The following is a 9,621-nucleotide window of genomic DNA, read 5'->3' as shown; positions in this document are numbered from 1 at the left end:
CTCAAGGTCCCCGTGCTGGGAAAAAAGAACAGGTTTTGCAGCCGTTTGAGCTAAGATTTTAAAATTATTCACATAATGAAAACCTATACTTTGTTTCGGGCGAGTTCCCCATTCAAATGCATGTAACAGTGAGAAACACACTGTCTTGGCGAAATAAAGCGTTTTTGAACAACTTCATATAAATCGCTGTAACTTTTGATAGAAGACTCAGACAAACATGTTTATGGCTTTATCTTATAGAACTCAATATCCCCGTGCTGGGCAAACAGGTTTTGCAGCCGTTTGAGCTAAGATTTTAAAATTATTCACATAATGAAAACCTATACTTTGTTTCAGGCGAGTTTCCCATTCAAATGCATGTAACAGTGAGAAACGCATTGTCTTGGCGAAATAAAGCGTTTTTGAACAACTTCATATAAATCGCTGTAACTTTTGATAGAAGACTCAGACAAACATGTTTATGGCTTTATCTTATAGAACTCAATATCCCCGTGCTGGGCAAACAGGAGGAAGCATAGTCCTAAACAGAAGCCCCAGGTACACCACCAACCCGTTCATGTGTCTAACCGCTTTTCCCCACTCGGCGACACACCCGCCGGGGGTCAAACTCTGGTAATTGGCGATTCTGTTCTCAGACATGTGAAGCTAGAGACACCGGCAACCATAGTCAATTGTCTTCCAGGGGCCAGAGCAGGCGACATTGAAGGAAATTTAAAACTGCTGGCTAAGGGTAAACGTAAATTCAGTAAAATCATAATTCACGTCGGCAGTAATGACACCCGGTTACGCCAATCGGAGGTCACTAAAATCAATATTGAATCGGTGTGCAACTTTGCTAAAACAATGTCGGACTCTGTAGTTTTCTCTGGTCCCCTCCCCAATCAGACCAGGAGTGACATGTTTAGCCGCATGTTCTCCTTAAATTGCTGGCTGTCTGAGTGGTGTCCCAGAAACGATGTGGGCTTCATAGATAATTGGCAAACCTTCTGGAGGAAACCTGGTCTTGTTAGGAGAGACGGCATCCATCCCACTTTGGATGGAGCAGCTCTCATTTCTAGAAATATGGACAAATTTATTAAACCCCCCAAAATATGACTATCCAGAGTTGGGACCAGGAAGCAGAGTTGCAGTCTTACACGCTTCTCTGCAGCTTCTCTCCTCCTGCTACCCCCCCAAAAACCCATCTCCATAGAGACTGTGTCAGCTTCCAAAAAGACAAAAAACAAACTAAAAACCAGCAACAAACAACTTAAACATAAACAATCACAAAGAAAGAACAATACAGTATCCACATCTGAACCAAAGAGTAAAACAGTGAAATGTGGATTATTAAATATTAGGTCTCTCTCCTCCAAGTCCCTGTTAGTACATGACTTAATAATTGATCAACAAATTGATTTACTCTGCCTTACAGAAACCTGGTTGCAGCAGGATGATTATGTTAGTTTAAATGAATCAACACCCCCGAGCCATTCTAACTACCAGAAATCTCGAAGCACAGGCCGAGGGGGCGGTGTGGCAGCAATTTTTCACATCAGCCTATTAATTAATGAAAGACCAAGACAGACTTTTAATTCATTTGAAAGCCTGATGCTTAACATTGTCCACCCCAGCTGTGAAACTCAGAAACCAGTCTTACTTGTTATCATCTATCGTCCACCTGGGCCTTACACAGAGTTTCTGTCTGATTTCTCAGACTTTATATCTAATTTAGTTCTGAGCTCAGATAAAATAATTATTGTGGGTGATTTTAACATCCATGTAGATGCTAAAAATGACAGCCTCAACATGGCATTTAATCTGTTATTAGACTCAATTGGTTTCTCTCAAAATGTAAAAGAACCCACCCACCACTTTAATCACACTCTAGATCTTGTTTTAACATATGGCATCGAACCTGAACATTTAACAGTGTTTCCTGAAAACCCTCTCCTGTCTGATCATTTCCTGATAACATTTACTTTTACAATAATTGATTACACAGCGGTGAAGAGTAGACTTTATCAAAGTAGATGTCTTTCTGAAAGCACTGTAACTAAGTTTAAGAATATAATCCACCCACTGTTATCATCTCCAATGCCCTGTACCAACACAGAGCAAAGCAGCTATCTGAACGCTACCCCAACAGAGGTCGATTATCTTGTTAATAATTTCACCTCCTCACTACGTACGACTCTGGATACTGTAGCTCCTGTGAAAACTAAGGCCTCAAATCAGAAGTACCTGACTCCGTGGTATAATTCTGAAACACGTACCCTAAAGCAGATGACTCGTAATCTGGAGAGGAAATGGCGTGTCACAAATCTAGAGGATCATCATTTAGCCTGGAGAAATAGTTTGCTGCTTTATAAGAAAGCCCTCCGCAAAGCCAGAACATCTTACTATTCATCACTGATTGAAGAAAATAAGAACAACCCTAGGTTTCTCTTCAGCACTGTAGCCAGGCTGACAAAAAGTCAGAGCTCTTTTGAGCCAACCATCCCTTTAACGTTAACTAGTAATGACTTCATGAACTTCTTCACAAATAAAATTTTTATCATTAGAGAAAAAATTACCAATAATCATCCCACAGATGTAATATTATCTACAGCTACTCTTAGTACCATTGATATTAAGTTAGACTCTTTTTCTCCAATTGATCTTTCTGAGTTAACTTCAATAATTACTTCCTCCAAACCATCAACGTGTCTTTTAGACCCCATTCCTACAAAACTGCTCAAAGAAGTCCTGCCATTAATTAATTCTTCGATCTTAAATATGATCAACCTATCTCTAATAATCGGCTATGTACCACAGGCCTTCAAGCTGGCTGTAGTTAAACCTTTACTCAAAAAGCCATCTCTAGACCCAGCAGTCTTAGCTAATTATAGGCCAATCTCCAACCTTCCTTTCATATCAAAAATCCTTGAAAGAGTAGTTGTCAAACAGCTAACAGATCATCTGCAGAGGAATGGTTTATTTGAAGAGTTTCAGTCAGGTTTCAGAGCTCAGCACAGCACAGAAACAGCTTTAGTGAAGGTTACAAATGATCTTCTTATGGCCTCTGACAGTGGACTCATCTCTGTGCTTGTCCTGCTAGACCTCAGTGCAGCGTTCGATACTGTTGATCATAATATCCTATTAGAGCGATTAGAACATGCTGTAGGTATTACAAGTACTGCGCTGCAGTGGTTTGTATCATATCTATCTAATAGACTCCAATTCGTGCATGTAAATGGAGAGTCCTCTTCACACACTGAGGTTAATTATGGAGTTCCACAGGGTTCAGTGCTAGGACCAATTCTGTTTACATTATACATGCTTCCCTTAGGCAGTATCATTATCATTAGAAGACATAGCATACATTTTCACTGCTATGCAGATGACACCCAGCTCTATCTGTCCATGAAGCCAGATAACACACACCAATTAGTTAAACTGCAGGAATGTCTTAAAGACATAAAGACCTGGATGGCCGCTAACTTTCTGCTTCTTAATTCAGATAAAACTGAGGTTATTGTACTCGGCCCTGAAAATCTTAGAAATATGGTATCTAATCAGATTCTTACTCTGGATGGCATTACCTTGGCCTCCAGTAACGCGGTGAGGAACCTTGGAGTCATTTTTGACCAGGACATGTCCTTCAACGCACATATTAAACAAATATGTAAGACTGCTTTCTTCCATTTGCGCAACATCTCTAAAATTAGAAATATCCTGTCTCAGAGTGACGCTGAAAAACTAGTTCATGCATTTATTACTTCCAGGCTGGACTACTGTAATTCATTATTATCAGGATGTCCAAAAAACTCACTGAAAAGCCTTCAGCTAATCCAAAATGCTGCAGCAAGAGTCCTGACAGGGACTAGAAAGAGAGAGCATATTTCTCCTGTTTTGGCTTCCCTTCATTGGCTTCCTGTTAAATCCAGAATTGAATTCAAAATCCTGCTCCTCACATACAAGGTCTTAAATAATCAGGCCCCATCTTATCTTAATGACCTTGTAGTACCATATCACCCTATTAGAGCGCTCCGCTCTCGCTCTGCAGGCCTACTTGTTGTTCCTAGAGTATTTAAAAGTAGAATGGGAGGGAGAGCCTTCAGTTTTCAGGCCCCTCTTCTGTGGAACCAGCTTCCAGTTTGGATTCGGGAGACAGACACTATCTCTACTTTTAAGATTAGGCTTAAAACTTTCCTTTTTTCTAAAGCATATAGTTAGGGCTGGACCAGGTGACCCTGAATCCTCCCTTTGTTATGCTGCAATAGATGTAGGCTGCCGGGGGATTCCCATGATGCATTGAGTTTTTCCTTTCCAGTCACCTTTCTCACTCACTATGTATTAATAGACCTCTCTGCATTGAATCATATCTGTTATTAACCTCTGTCTCTCTTCCACAGCATGTCTTTATCCTGTCTTCCTTCTCTCACCCCAACCGGTCGCAGCAGATGGCCGCCCCTCCCTGAGCCTGGTTCTGCCGGAGGTTTCTTCCTGTTAAAAGGGAGTTTTTCCTTCCCACTGTCGCCAAAGTGCTTGCTCATAGGGGGTCATATGATTGTTGGGTTTTTCTCTGTATCTATGAAGCGCCTTGAGGCGACTTTTGTTGTGATTTGGCGCTATATAAATAAAATTGAATTGAATTGAATTGAATTGAACTCATGGTCCCCGTGCTGGGAAAAAAGAACAGGTTTTGCAGCCGTTTGAGCTAAGATTTTAAAATTATTCACATAATGAAAACCTATACTTTGTCTCAGGCGAGTTTCCCATTCAAATGCATGTAACAGTGAGAAACGCATTGTCTTGGCGAAATAAAGCGTTTTTGAACAACTTCATATAAATCGCTGTAACTTTTGATAGAAGACTCAGACAAACATGTTTATGGCTTTATCTTATAGAACTCAATATCCCCGTGCTGGGCAAACAGGTTTTGCAGCCGTTTGAGCTAAGATTTTAAAATTATTCACATAATGAAAACCTATACTTTGTCTCAGGCGAGTTTCCCATTCAAATGCATGTAACAGTGAGAAACGCATTGTCTTGGCGAAATAAAGCGTTTTTGAACAACTTCATATAAATCGCTGTAACTTTTGATAGAAGACTCAGACAAACATGTTTATGGCTTTATCTTATAGAACTCAAGATCTCCGTGCTGGGAAAACAGGTTTTGCAGCTGTTGGAGCTAAGATTTCCAAGTTATTCACATAATGAAAACCTATACTTTGTTTCGGTCGAGTTCCCCATTCAAATGCATGTAACAGTGAGAAACGCACTGTCTTGGCGAAAGAAAGCGTTTTTGTACAACTTCATATAAATAGCTGTAACTTTTGATAGAAGACTCGGATACACATGTTTATGGCTTTATCTTATAGAACTCAAGGTTCCCGTGCTGGGCAAACAGGTTTTGCAGCTGTTTGAGCTAAGATTTCCAAGTTATTCACATAATGAAAACCTATACTTTGTTTCGGTCGAGTTCCCCATTCAAATGCATGTAACAGTGAGAAACGCACTGTCTTGGCGAAAGAAAGCTATTTTGTACAACTTCATATAAATAGCTGTAACTTTTGATAGAAGACTCAGACAAACATGTTTATGGCTTTATCTTATAGAACTCAAGATCTCCGTGCTGGGAAAACAGTTTTTGCAGCTGTTTGAGCTAAGATTTCCAAGTTATTCACATAATGAAAACTTATACTTTGTTTCGGTGGAGTTCCCCATTCAAATGCATGTAACAGTGAGAAACGCACTGTCTTGGCGAAAGAAAGCGTTTTTGTACAACTTCATATAAATAGCTGTAACTTTTGATAGAAGACTCGGATACACATGTTTATGGCTTTATCTTATAGAACTCAAGGTTCCCGTGCTGGGCAAACAGGTTTTGCAGCTGTTTGAGCTAAGATTTCCAAGTTATTCACATAATGAAAACCTATACTTTGTTTCGGTGGAGTTCCCCATTCAAATGCATGTAACAGTGAGAAACGCACTGTCTTGGTGAAAGAAAGCTATTTTGTACAACTTCATATAAATAGCTGTAACTTTTGATAGAAGACTCGGATACACATGTTTATGGCTTTATCTTATAGAACTCAAGGTCTCCGTGCTGGGCAAACAGGTTTTGCAGCTGTTTGAGCTAAGATTTCCAAGTTATTCACATAATGAAAACCTATACTTTGTTTCGGTCGAGTTCCCCATTCAAAATGCATGTAACAGTGAGAAACGCAGTCTTGGCGAAAGATAACGTTTTTGTACAACTTCATAGAAATAGCTGTAACTTTTGATAGAAGACTCAGACAAACATGTTTATGGCCTTATATTATAGAACTCAAGGTTTCCGTGCTGGGAAAACAGGTTTTGCAGCTGTTTGAGCTAAGATTTCCAAGTTATTCACATAATGAAAACTTATACTTTGTTTCGGTCGAGTTCCCCATTCAAATGCATGTAACAGTGAGAAACGCACTGTCTTGGCGAAAGAAAGCGTTTTTGTACAACTTCATATAAATAGCTGTAACTTTTGATAGAAGACTCGGATATACATGTTTATGGCTTTATCTTATAGAACTCAAGATCTCCGTGCTGGGCAAACAGGTTTTGCAGCTGTTTGAGCTAAGATTTCCAAGTTATTCACATAATGAAAACCTATACTTTGTTTCGGTCGAGTTCCCCATTCAAATGCATGTAACAGTGAGAAACGCACTGTCTTGGCGAAAGAAAGCGTTTTTGTACAACTTCATATAAATAGCTGTAACTTTTGATAGAAGACTCGGATAAACATGTTTATGGCTTTATCTTATAAAACTCAAGGTTCCCGTGCTGGGAAAACAGGTTTTGCAGCTGTTTGAGCTAAGATTTCCAAGTTATTCACATAATGAAAACCTATACTTTGTTTCGGTCGAGTTCCCCATTCAAATGCATGTAACAGTGAGAAACGCACTGTCTTGGCGAAAGAAAGCGTTTTTGTACAACTTCATATAAATAGCTGTAACTTTTGATAGAAGACTCAGACAAACATGTTTATGGCTTTATCTTATAGAACTCAAGGTTCCCGTGCTGGGAAAACAGGTTTTGCAGCTGTTTGAGCTAAGATTTCCAAGTTATTCACATAATGAAAACCTATACTTTGTTTCGGTCGAGTTCCCCAATCAAATGCATGTAACAGTGAGAAACGCACTGTCTTGGCGAAAGAAAGCGTTTTTGTACAACTTCATATAAATAGCTGTAACTTTTGATAGAAGACTCGGATACACATGTTTATGGCTTTATCTTATAGTACTCAAGGTCTCCGTGCTGGGCAAACAGGTTTTGCAGCTGTTTGAGCTAAGATTTCCAAGTTATTCACATAATGAAAACCTATACTTTGTTTCGGTCGAGTTCCCCATTCAAATGCATGTAACAGTGAGAAAAGCACTGTCTTGGCAAAAGAAAGCGTTTTTGTATAACTTCATATAAATAGCTGTAACTTTTGATAGAAGACTCAGACAAACATGTTTATGGCTTTATCTTATAGAACTCAAGGTCTCCATGCTGGGAAAACAGGTTTTGCAGCTGTTTGAGCTAAGATTTCCAAGTTATTCACATAATGAAAACCTATACTTTGTTTCGGTGGAGTTCCCCATTCAAATGCATGTAACAGTGAGAAACGCACTGTCTTGGCGAAAGAAAGCGTTTTTGTACAACTTCATATAAATAGCTGTAACTTTTGATAGAAGACTCGGATACACATGTTTATGGCTTTATCTTATAGAACTCAAGGTTCCCGTGCTGGGCAAACAGGTTTTGCAGCTGTTTGAGCTAAGATTTCCAAGTTATTCACATAATGAAAACCTATACTTTGTTTCGGTCGAGTTCCCCATTCAAATGCATGTAACAGTGAGAAACGCACTGTCTTGGCGAAAGAAAGCTATTTTGTACAACTTCATATGAATAGCTGTAACTTTTGATAGAAGACTCGGATACACATGTTTATGGCTTTATCTTATAGAACTCAAGGTTCCCGTGCTGGGAAAACAGGTTTTGCAGCTGTTTGAGCTAAGATTTCCAAGTTATTCACATAATGAAAACCTATACTTTGTTTCGGTGGAGTTCCCCATTCAAATGCATGTAACAGTGAGAAACGCACTGTCTTGGCGAAAGAAAGCGTTTTTGTACAACTTCATATAAATAGCTGTAACTTTTGATAGAAGACTCAGACACATGTGTATTTGTTTGGGAAGCAGCCAGCCGCCGTGCCGAGAGCGTGACCGAAGAGAAAACAGATGATGGTTCCAATGCCGGAGAGATTGTCGAACGGAAGAGCCATAGAAGTTCCGTAGTGTGAAGGTATTTCGGCTATTTCAAGTCTGACAAAAAACAGAGTAGCGCGTATCTGTGCCATCAGAAACTGAATTTGAATAAGTTAAATTTGAATTTGAATTGCTCAGATTGAATCTGAATTGTAACTTGAATAAATGCTTTTGAAAACTGAGTTTGAATTAGTCTAATTTGAAATTGAATTTATGGTTTGAAAATGATCATCACTAAATTGAAATTGCATTTTATATTTTGAAAATGAATTGATTTGCTTTGAAACTGCATTTTATCCTTTAAAAATTCAGCTCTCGAATAATTTCAGTTTCACTTCTCACCATTCAGTTTCAGTTCTACAATTCAATTTCAGTTCCAAAATTCAGTTTTTTGGAACTTACATCCGGTTCTGGTTCAAGCGCAGATTAATAGAACTACGTTTTACTAGCGGACCGAAAGTGTTACTGACGGGAATCTACAGCGTCTTGAGCTGAATTAAGACTTCAGAAGTCATTCGTCATGTCGAATGACCAGCGGATAAACTCTCAGGTTGGTAATAAATGTATTACATGTATAAGAACAAGCGTCAAGTTAACAAATAATAGCCGTAAGGTAACTTTTATGCTTATTGTAGCTGTTAGCTAAAAACGCTAATTTAGCATAGTTTGCCCTGAATTCAGCTTTGACAAATATGATCGACTGTTTCTAGTAGAATTCCAAAGTTGTCATCTTGGACCCTCTCAGAGTACCCCCTCTGTATGCTTGCAGAGAGCCCTACAGTAGGGAAACATGCAAAACGGTGTCCAAACCTTTGTATTTTAGCTTTATTTATGTCTTACACAGCATCCCAACTCTTTAGCTAACTTAATAACTTTAGCTAAAGTGAATAGTTAGTCTAATTCATTAGTGCAGCATTACTGGGTCACCTCTGTTTGAAGTGATATAACATGATATACAACTATCACTGTGTTTAACTACTATAATAATTCTTAGGGTACTGAGTGCATGCTTAATTAGATTTTTTTTTTTAAACATACTGCTCCATTAATATGTTTGACAGGCTGAAGTTGTCGGGTCACCTCCTAAATCGACCATCTTTTACAGGTGTTTTGTGCCAGAAATGGAGTGTCCACTGAAGACTGAAGATACTGAATCTCTACGCCTTGCCATTGATCCCTCTTGTGCCTTCATCTAGACAAGAGACATTAACTTAACCACTCTCATATGCTCTGTACCTACATCACCTTCCCTGACAGTTGTAGCTTGGCTCATCTGAGGGTGAAATTATAAGAATGTGTTATTTTGCAAAGTGCTCTCTAGGGTTCCTAAATAAAATATGGCATTGAGGTCATTTCTTTTGAATTAATC

The sequence above is a fragment of the Aulonocara stuartgranti genome, assembly GCF_965226115.1.
Source record: "Aulonocara stuartgranti genome assembly, chromosome: 20".
Classification (NCBI taxonomy): domain Eukaryota; kingdom Metazoa; phylum Chordata; class Actinopteri; order Cichliformes; family Cichlidae; genus Aulonocara; species Aulonocara stuartgranti.
Note: the sequence above shows the minus strand (reverse complement) of the source record.